General features: G+C 31.8%; 1 pseudogene; it reads right to left on the bottom strand.

The window, feature by feature from the left end:
* Nucleotides 1-516: 516 nt before the first annotated feature.
* LOC131158478 (ent-copalyl diphosphate synthase, chloroplastic-like) lies at nucleotides 517-9850 on the bottom strand (annotated as a pseudogene).
* Nucleotides 9851-10152: the final 302 nt, after the last annotated feature.

Genomic DNA, 10152 nt, shown 5'->3' with positions numbered 1-10152 from the left:
TGATTTTCGATAAAAAAAATATGGGATTTATCTCTCTTATAAGGTCTAGATATTTGGTGCCTAGCCAAATGAGAGGATTGCTAAATCTCCATTTCACGTTGAGACTAAACAAACTTTCTTGTTATGTGCTCCTTTAAACTGTTGGTGATTTTTGGGATACATGCAGGGTGAGGGGGAAAACCTTTATATTATAACAAATAAGGTTAAAATCACTTCATGTTCTTTCTTAGACCATTCTAACGAGCTTCTCATATAGATCCACTAACTAAATTTGCACAAATTGAACCTTAAAGATGTTGGGTACTTTATTAGTAACCTATCATGCTAGCTTGCTACTAAATAATTTTAGCAATTGTAATGTGTAATAAAATTTTGTACTATGTGCATTCTTTAATCTTTTTCTCATGAGTAACACCGTTTAACTTGACATTTTTGGAACTTAACAAAATATATTATTTCATCATAAATAAGCATAAATAATGTGACTTAAATTTGTTTTAAATGCACAGATCAAGCTCAAATTACTCGTTGAAAGAGCACTTGAGTAATGTGTTGATCAATAACTTCGGGATTACAATAGGTTGTGTAGTAAAAACTCTTTGCTACTATTAGGAAGGTCTGCTTAATGTTGGGATCGTTATCATCTGAGGAGTTTTGAAGCACTATCTGCACAAGTTTTTGCATGTCTAATTCGATTTGAGGGGTTGTCATGTTGCTTCTATTGTTGTTGTCATTATCATGTACCTGATAAAATCAAAAGAACAATAAATTAAGAATATTAAAATTAGTGATTATCCAAGTAAATCAACCAAGACTATTACCAATGATGTAGACTATTTTTCATTTCATTAATTTTGATGGGTGAGTAAAATTTATGAGCTATATAGAGCCACATACAAATCACAAATTATTGCAAAGAAAATGGATTAATTGGATGGATAAAATTTCTATATAACAATGTTGTAATTGTTTGAAAATTTTCTACTTAGAAACTTCTAACGATGAAAATAAGGAATCCATTTTTTCGGGGTAGGGGTTTGGTGCTACTCCCTCCTCCAATTAATTGAGCTAAAGATATTCTTAAATATTAGGTGTTTGTTCTTTTTTCTTTCAAGACGTAAATTAGCTAGTAAGCATCCCTAGGGAGACAATTCTACGGTCAAAAATTGAAAGATTTCTCAAGTTAGAATTGTAGGACATGTGAGATGTGAAAGGTTATGGAATAGATGATAAATGAGCTTTTGTAACGCAATTGAAACCTAGTATAGATTTTCAACCTCTTCTTTTTTTTTCCCCCAAAAAAAAAAAAGTTAGCAGACTTTTGTCATATAGAGGGTCTAACCCTTTTCTTCTTCAAATGATGAAGTTGGTGACAAACTCTAGTGGTGAGGATGGACAAGCTTTTGTAACGAGGATGAGACAATAGCTCCTTTGATACCCAATGCCCAAAACTCAAATTTACTGTATGCACAACAAGCTCTGCTTCACCTTGTTCCTTTATACTGGCTCCTTCCTCTAGCCACGATAGCATCCGCATTTCCCACTACAAATTTTGCCGCAAAAACACAAATGTCAAAATCACTCATTGATGAGACATATAAGAAGCATGTTGCTAATCAGTTAGCAAGTGGTGCATAAATTCTTTATTTAGTGTTTTATACACAGACATATGCATGTGTATGACACGCGCGCGCGCGCGTGCACACACACACACACACACAGATATATATATATAGATACATATCTGTGTGTGTGTGTGTGTGTGTGTGTATGTGTCATATATTTTAAAATAATGTCTAAGATAGGAAAAATCAAAATAGAAGGTCACCTATTTTCATTTTTTTAAGTTTTGAATGATATATCATCAGCGAAGATTAATAATTGATTTAAGTTGTAATTATTTCTAAGATATCATGCAATAGTTGAGTTTAAAAGCATAATCTTCATTTAGAAATCATCTTTGGAGAAGTCTTCAATAACTAACTTTTATTGTAGCAATCAATTTTTATCTACTAATGAATATTTACCTATTTAAAAAAAAAAATGAAGGGTTTGAGTCCTTCTTATTACTTGACAGAAGTATTAGGAAATATGGGGATGTTGTCACTTAGAGAATTAGTCAAATTCTAAGGGGACTCAAAGATCATGCTTATTAAGATAAATGCCCCCCAAGAGTCGCTCGAGTGGTAAACTCAAGACTCTTCTAGTTAAATGACCAATGAGTCTTGGGGGTTACAACTTTCCATTGAAATAATACTTTGGTATTTAAGTAAAAAATGGTAGAAGGGCGGGCCCATAATCTCGGTGGATTAGACGAGTGTACAAAAGGCCTCAAATACCATCGTTTCAAAAAAAGAAAAAAAAAAAAAAAGGAAGAAGAATAGATCAATAAGTAAATATAAACTTGTAGATGTGTAGTGTAAAACTCACGGCATGACATAAATGAGGGCAGATATTTCTTTTGTGTGCCACCATTGCCTCTACTGAAAGATGGTTTAGGGTTTCAATTAGGGTCCTAAGAGAACTTTGTGCTGTCTTATTAGAATCCTTCATGGACCACCTGCAACACATATCATACTTTAGTAACTTCCAAATGTATTTTTATGATAAGAATTACGCTCTTTATATTAAAGAAGCTAGAATGCGGCGTTGCTTTTTGGTACTTTCAAATGTATTTTAGTATACCAAAAGATAACCAATGCATATGCAGTGTGTAACCTTTAGGAAATGATTTTGATCCTCATCTCTCCCCTTAGGCTTCCCAATAGTACCTTATTACTAATGTTAGCATAGGCAAGCACCATTATTTTTAGCATTATTAGGGAACTAAATACTCTATGTTGCTTTGTACTACATATACATAGATACTCTCTTAGAGTTCCTACCTTCATCATCTTTCAATATCATCTAATTAAAAAAATTTTCAATACTATTAAACTAAAAAACAAACCATATAATGTTGATGCATATAAGTAATCGTTCTAATATAATGTTGTCTATTGTATTTCTTTTTTGTTATTATTTTTGCTAGTTAAATAATTTTTTTTTTCAATAATACTCATGAATGAGTGTTCTTTCTTTATTTATTTTTTTAATTAATTAATGAATTAACAAAACAAGGACAAATGTACATTTTACATATATGAAGTAAGCCAAGAATTGCCTAACATGAATAAAAAATTGTTCTTAATATATCATTTATCTCCAATGAACTCATCTTGTCACTGATTTAGAAAGTTACTTTTGATACATTAGAAAGAAAATGAGATTCATTTCTCTATTTTTACTTAAAAAAAAATTTGGAAGGAGTGAGAATCTACACATCAGTTACGACTAAAGTTTAGGCTATGTTGAATTTTATCTAAATTTAAACAAATTTAAATATAAAGCTTCAAATTTGTGTCCTCAAACACAATAAAATTTAAAAATTTGGATAAGTCAATATAGAGAGAAGTGATGCGAAAAGTTTGATAGGTCTAAATAATTATCTCACAAAGAGAACTAGTTAACCACATACCTTTTGTCATTTGTATAGTTTGTATTGCCAAAAGTACTTTTGAATTCTTGGATGAAGGCTCTCCTCTGCTCCCTTGTAGTTTCCTCATGGTTGAAATAAGATGAAATAATGTCCACCATTATTGTAGTTTTAGCCCATGCCAATCGCCACTTAAACCTTTCTAGTTCAAATATACTGGCTGCTGCTTCAAAATATGCCAGGAGAAGTGTCTTTAGGCTCACCCCTAACTCTCCAAGATTGTATTTTGCATACCACCTATGTTTTTGTTCGTTCGCATGGATCATTTTTTAAAATATAGTTATAAAAATATTTAATGTTCACATTTATTACGAGCAGTATTCTGACTAGATACGTGACAGTGAAACTCATCTGAGGTGAGGCTCTATGCATATGTCCGACTCGTATACTATTTGAGACATATGATTGAGATATTTATCTTGAATATTTTGATATTTGGTAGTCCAAAAAGCCATTTCTTTTTTTATTTGTAGGGTACCTATAAGTTAGAAGTACATCATGTGCCCAACCCATATATTATTTGGGACATACGGTTTGGAATATTTATCTTAAAAATATTGATATTTGGTAGGCCGAAAAGCCATTTATTTATTTATTTTTATTTGTGGGAACCTATAAGATTGAAGTACATTTGGTCACTTACTTTTGAAAACTAGCCCATTCAAATTGATGCAGTGCTTGACAGCTGTTGTAGTCTAGTTTGGCTAATTCAAGATAGTTGTTGTTGTTCACATAAGGCATCCTGAAATCAACGTTAAACATGACAAGTTAAAATGTGTAAATCTAAATTAACACAAAGTCGATTTATCACATTTTAGAGTGTCTTAAAGAAAATTGTTAAACCTAATTAATTATTTTGAGAGACATTTATTAATTTATTTTATTTCATGATGATGATTGTAAGCACAACATAATTTTAAACTCTTGTTTAATTAAGTGATGAAATTAATAGCTGTTTAATTCACCTCTTTGTTTCATAAAAAATATATAGAAATATGAAATGTATAAAAGTTATAATAATAAAATGACAAAAGTAAAAAATTGAATGAAATTTGACTAGTTCAAATAACTTGATCAAGTTCAAATGTCAAATCACTCTTAATAAAAACCAAATAAATAATAAAGAAAGTACCTATAAAGGGTCTTGCCAACCCAAACATCGTTGTCACCACCATATTGTTCTACATAAAATCTAGCTTCCACTCGAGGTAAGCTTGCATACCATGGAACCTCTAGTACATACCCCACCTATCATTAAAAAGAAAAATTTATATATACACACTTTTCTTAAAGAAATTCTTTGTTTCAAATATAGTTGAATCACTTTTTATTAAAGTATCTCTTTGGGTGTATGTGTGTTTATATACGCACATATGACATACCTCCCCAGGTAAGTCTTTGATTATAATCCACTTATCAAGGAGCTGTTTGGTAGCTTGTTTTTCTCTAAGAAATTTGCATGAGAAATTCTTGGCAACCTCAAGAATCTTCTCTCCCAGAAACACCAACTGAGAAACTCTGTACAAGTTAAACATTCCTGTGACAGCCTACGTTGACTGCCCTGCGAAGGCGAAGAACTCCCTGTCGCTCTCAAAATGTCCAAACACGTGTGATCACAAAAGTGCATGAAAGATAATTAATGGAATTAATTACCATACAGATACTCTTCATTAAATTATATATATATATATATATATATATATATAATATTCATAGTTTAAATGATGAAAATAATAATAAATTTGATGTATTTTTAGGACACAATCTTAATTTTCATTGAAAATAATGAAATTACCTGCGGAGACATCAAAGCCATGTAACCTGAGAAGCTTGAATCCCATGGCTGTGTCATCTATGTCATGAACCGGTGCATTTCTTGCCCAGCAAATTCCCCATTCAGTCCAATATCTAAATTTATTATTCAAGTGCACATTGATGATAGTGTTCGATACATAGAAAAGATATGAAATTGATTGCTAATTAATTTACATATTCGTTGTATACTTTTTTTATTTTATTCCATTCAAATGTATAGTAGCACATTAACAAAGTACCTATGGACATAACGGGTGCATTTTGTAGTCTCGGATTGGAAATACCGAGAAATCCCAAGACGTTCCAATCGATCCACGACCCAAATACGTTCAAACAAGTCCACTGGATAAACATTTGGTACTGTTAAGTTGAATAAAGCATTAATAAACTTAATTAGCTAGAAATCAATTAACTAAGACAAATTAATTGAATTGACTTGAATTAAAAGCTAGGGCAGGAACAATAAAATGCATTAATAATTAATGAAATAATGTTGATTAATTACCTCCACCATTAAATTTTTGAACAGCAACGTTGAGATAAGCAAGGCAACTAGGGTTTTTGGTGTGGATGAGGGCAAAGGCAGTGGAGGATGGAGAGAAGAGGAAAGATCCATCTGAGCACTGCAGCTTTAGAAGCTTTTCCCAGTCGAGCCCTGCCAGTGCCATGCCTTCAAGCTATACAGCGGTGTTGTGGGCACTTGATGCATTATGTCTTTAGGTATTCTATCCAACACCCACCATATATATATATATATGTGTGTGTGTGTGTGTGTGTCTATATATATATATATATATATATATATATATATTATTATTATTATTAGTACTACTACTACTTGAAACTCTTACTTGAACAAGTCCTTTGGACCTAGATAGACAACACGAAACCGAGGAAACAAAATGTTGGTCATAATAGATTTAAAATCCTATTATCTTGTTTTAATGCTAACAAACAAGTGGAATTTAACATATTTGTGTGAGTAATGTTATTTCAGGGTTCAAATATGAGAAAGTAAGGTGAAAGTGCTCACAAGGATCAAATGAAGTTTAAATGAGTCAAACCATGGATTTAAAGATGATATATTAAATCTTGAAAAATATGAAGTCATACATGATTTGTTGAAAGCCAATGAATGTTTAAAGTCAAAAGAGTCAAAGAAAAGCAAAGTGATAGAACTCAAAGAATATTCAAACTTGAAGACCAAGAAAGGGCCAAAGCAAGCATGAAGACCAAGAAAGGGCCAAAGCAAGCATGAAGACTTGAGCGTTTAGAATGTTAATGTCTTAGAAGTCTCATGTAAGTGCTTTAATGTTTAAAATATCGTTTGAAATATTTTGAAACTTTTAAGTTAACTTCTTGAACCTAGATACCTTTTAACATACTTGGAAAATATTTTTATAAGGTTAAAAATTATTTTAAAAATGTTAGAATCATTTTTGGAATTAAAAGCACCAAAAAGAGTTTTTCCAAATGCTATCAGTTTTTATACATCCATATTGAGGTGAATTTTTATCTATCAAAATCTCCTTATTTTAAAATGTATATAACATAAAAGTTGTAGAATTTTCTCTTAGCTTTCTTTTGACGCCAAGAACACCTAATTTGGAGTTATACAGAAAAAGTTATGGCCAAAAAAAAAAATGGGGTCACAGTTGTTAGCCAACCGAACACTGTTCATGGAAGGAACTTCAGCTGATTGAATAGTATACAGAACCACCTTAGACGTCTGAATCCTACTTCAATCATCTAACCCTATGTTTAGTTCATTTTTTAAAGGGTTTCAGGAACTTTAGATGACTGAACTCGACTCTTTAGTCAGCTGAACACTGTTCAACGGGCAAATTGTTTTTAAAATCTAATATTTAAAAAATAGCCATTTGGGCACCAAATTTTCTAACAACTTGGGAAACTCTCTAAGGAAACTCTTGCAATAAGGAAACTTGTTTGAAAGCCTATAAATACATGGTTTTGCAAATCAAAACACACTAAGAATTGAAAAATCTGTTTGTGAAGCTAAAAGCACTCTTGTTCTTACAAGTTCTCTTACTCACTCATTGCAAAACTCTTTTGTTAAGATATTCTGAAGTGCTAATCCTTCCTTCTCTGAATTCCTACTGCTAATCCTCATCTAAGAAGGATATTGGTGAATTCTACACTTAAGTTTCATTGTATTTCATATTGATATTTTACATTGAAATATATAGTGCTGAAATTGTACTAACTTGCTCTTTGAGAGAGTAGATTTGTATGCATATTATATCTTGTTTCTTATAGTTCTTTGACGTTCCAAGGATTGTTTGGATCGTTAGCTAAGTAAGGGGATATTGCTTAGAGAGGTGGGCTCTAGCCTAAAGGGGTGACCGAACGAGGGGACATCGTTTGGAGAGACACTCTAGCCTAGTGAAGGAGTGTTTGAGTGTGGGGTATCACTTGTAAAGGTTTTGTTCCACCCGTCAATGGAACAGGTTTAGTGAATCCTTTGGTGGTTTGCTAAAGGCGAGGACGTAGGCTGGGTATAAGCCGAACCTCGTAAAAATTCCCGTCTCACTCTCTCTTTCCCTATTCTTTATTTTCAGTTCATATACAACTGCGTGGATGTTTTAAATATCTAAATTATACATACTACGCATATTTGGAAATCAAGTAAACTTAGAGTCCAATTTTGATTTGGGTTGCAGAAACCGAAAGGGAGTACGTTGGTTACACCATATCTTACGGAAACCATACTGGAGTGCGTTACTTGGTTAACATCCCAAAGATAAATTTACCAAGAGTTTATTTGAATTTTAAATATTTGGAAATAGTGATTGAATTCATTTATACAGGGCTTTATATCAGCAAGCATAAATTCTCATTCACTACAGGGCTTGGTACAAATTTGGCTAATATCAACAAACAACCATTTTGAGTTTTTATATTACATAAGTGTTGTGTATTGACTTGTTTGTTTGCTTTCTAATTATAGTTGATTGGTTTGGTTGAATGATTGGATGTTTGTATGGTTAATGATTAAATAAAGAAACTAACTTCTTGAGTGCTTAACAAATTAAACAAATAAGTCACAAATTGGTTAAAAGAAATAAAATAAGTTTAAGAATTCTAAAAAGGAGTTAAAAGAAAATTTTAAAAGCCAATTCACCCCCCCTCTTGGGAAGCTATTCCTAATTTCACAAAATCATTGCATAGCCTCAGGTTTTAACTCCTCTACTATACATGTATAGTGCATAACATCAATACTTCATATGTTTAAACATCTATCACATAATAATAGGATATCAATTTGTTTAAATGAGACTTTTTCATCTTTCTGTTTTTGATAATTCGGAACTCCAGCCATCATTGCGTCACTTTGGACATTATGATGCGGCACCAAACATAAGGGTCGAAGCCACTTGCCCATTGACGCACCCCTGATAATTCACTGGAGTAAACTCTCAAGGGGGAATCGAACTCATGGCTTTAGGGTTACCAAAGTCACAAGTCTCCATCTCCCATGGATCCCAACATTGATCTTATTCTATCAACGCGTTCCTTTATCTCATCATTCGATTCATAAACCTTAATCATTCATTTCAACCCAAAGACATAATCAAAATCATAATATATATATATATATATATATATATATATATATATATATATATATATAAGGTTTGGGCATAATCAATGACTGCTCACGCTTACTAGAAATGAATTCTTCGTTTTTGAAGATCAACAAATGCAATTTACTCATCGGCTAAGACTGTTTATATACTCATTAGGAGCTTCCATTGCTCACAGAGAGTAAAATAAAATGAGTCAAATGGTGAAATTAAAATTACCTTTGGAGCTTTCCCTTCTATGTCATCCTCCACAATCTCCTGCCACTGTATCCCATTGTTTTCTGCATGCACAATCAATTTTTGTGCATACTTAAATATGAATGTGAATATACACTTTTGAATATAAAAAAATATGTCAAAACTCACGTAATGTGAATATGTCAAAAGTTTTGTATTACTTTTGAATTAAAAAAGGACAAACATTAAGAAATTAACATGCAAAGCGGTGTATACAGTATACTTAAAAGTAACGGTTCTTTTATAAGAAATTTAAACCTACTAATTACAAAATGTTATTTTAATGCCTGAATCTATTAGTTAAAATGGTGTGAAATTATATTAATAATATTCACATTAAAGTATTTTTCTCATTTGTATGAGTATAATTTGACAGATTTTAAATTTTGTAGGAAAGAATCGTTCCTTTTAAGTTAGATCGTGTAATTAATAGGTTTGAAATTTCATATTGAGAGTGGATTATTTCTGCATTTGTATCTTAAATGACTAGTAGATAAAGGGCATGGATAAAGAATGAGGCAGTCATACATATATATTAGTAAGAAAGCACATGCTTACCAGTGAAAGATTTTGGGGAATGTTTGGAGGCTGGGAGATGTTGGAGAGAGGCCAAAGGGGAGGGTGGATGCTTTGGAAGACATGTTTTGCTCTTTTGCATTTCTTCAGGGGGAAGGAATTGAATATAGGTATTAGGTAGAGTAAAAATTAGTTTGTTAGTGTATTTAATATGCGTAAATGCATTTTAGTTTTTAGCTTTGACGAGCGCTCGAGGCATTCAAATCAACTTTGATACTTTCCAATTACTTTATATAAAAAATTAGATCCTATTTTTTTTTTTTTGGGTAGAAAAATGATCGCATAATTTTTTTTTGCTAAAAAAAATTCCTTGAACGAACTTAAATGAAATTAGAATTAATAGGCTGAAGAGATCAACCAAATGTTTGGACACAAGCACAAACA

Source organism: Malania oleifera, chromosome 6 (genome assembly GCF_029873635.1).
Source record: "Malania oleifera isolate guangnan ecotype guangnan chromosome 6, ASM2987363v1, whole genome shotgun sequence".
NCBI lineage: Eukaryota > Viridiplantae > Streptophyta > Magnoliopsida > Santalales > Ximeniaceae > Malania > Malania oleifera.
This window is presented reverse-complemented; position numbering and strand designations above follow the sequence as displayed.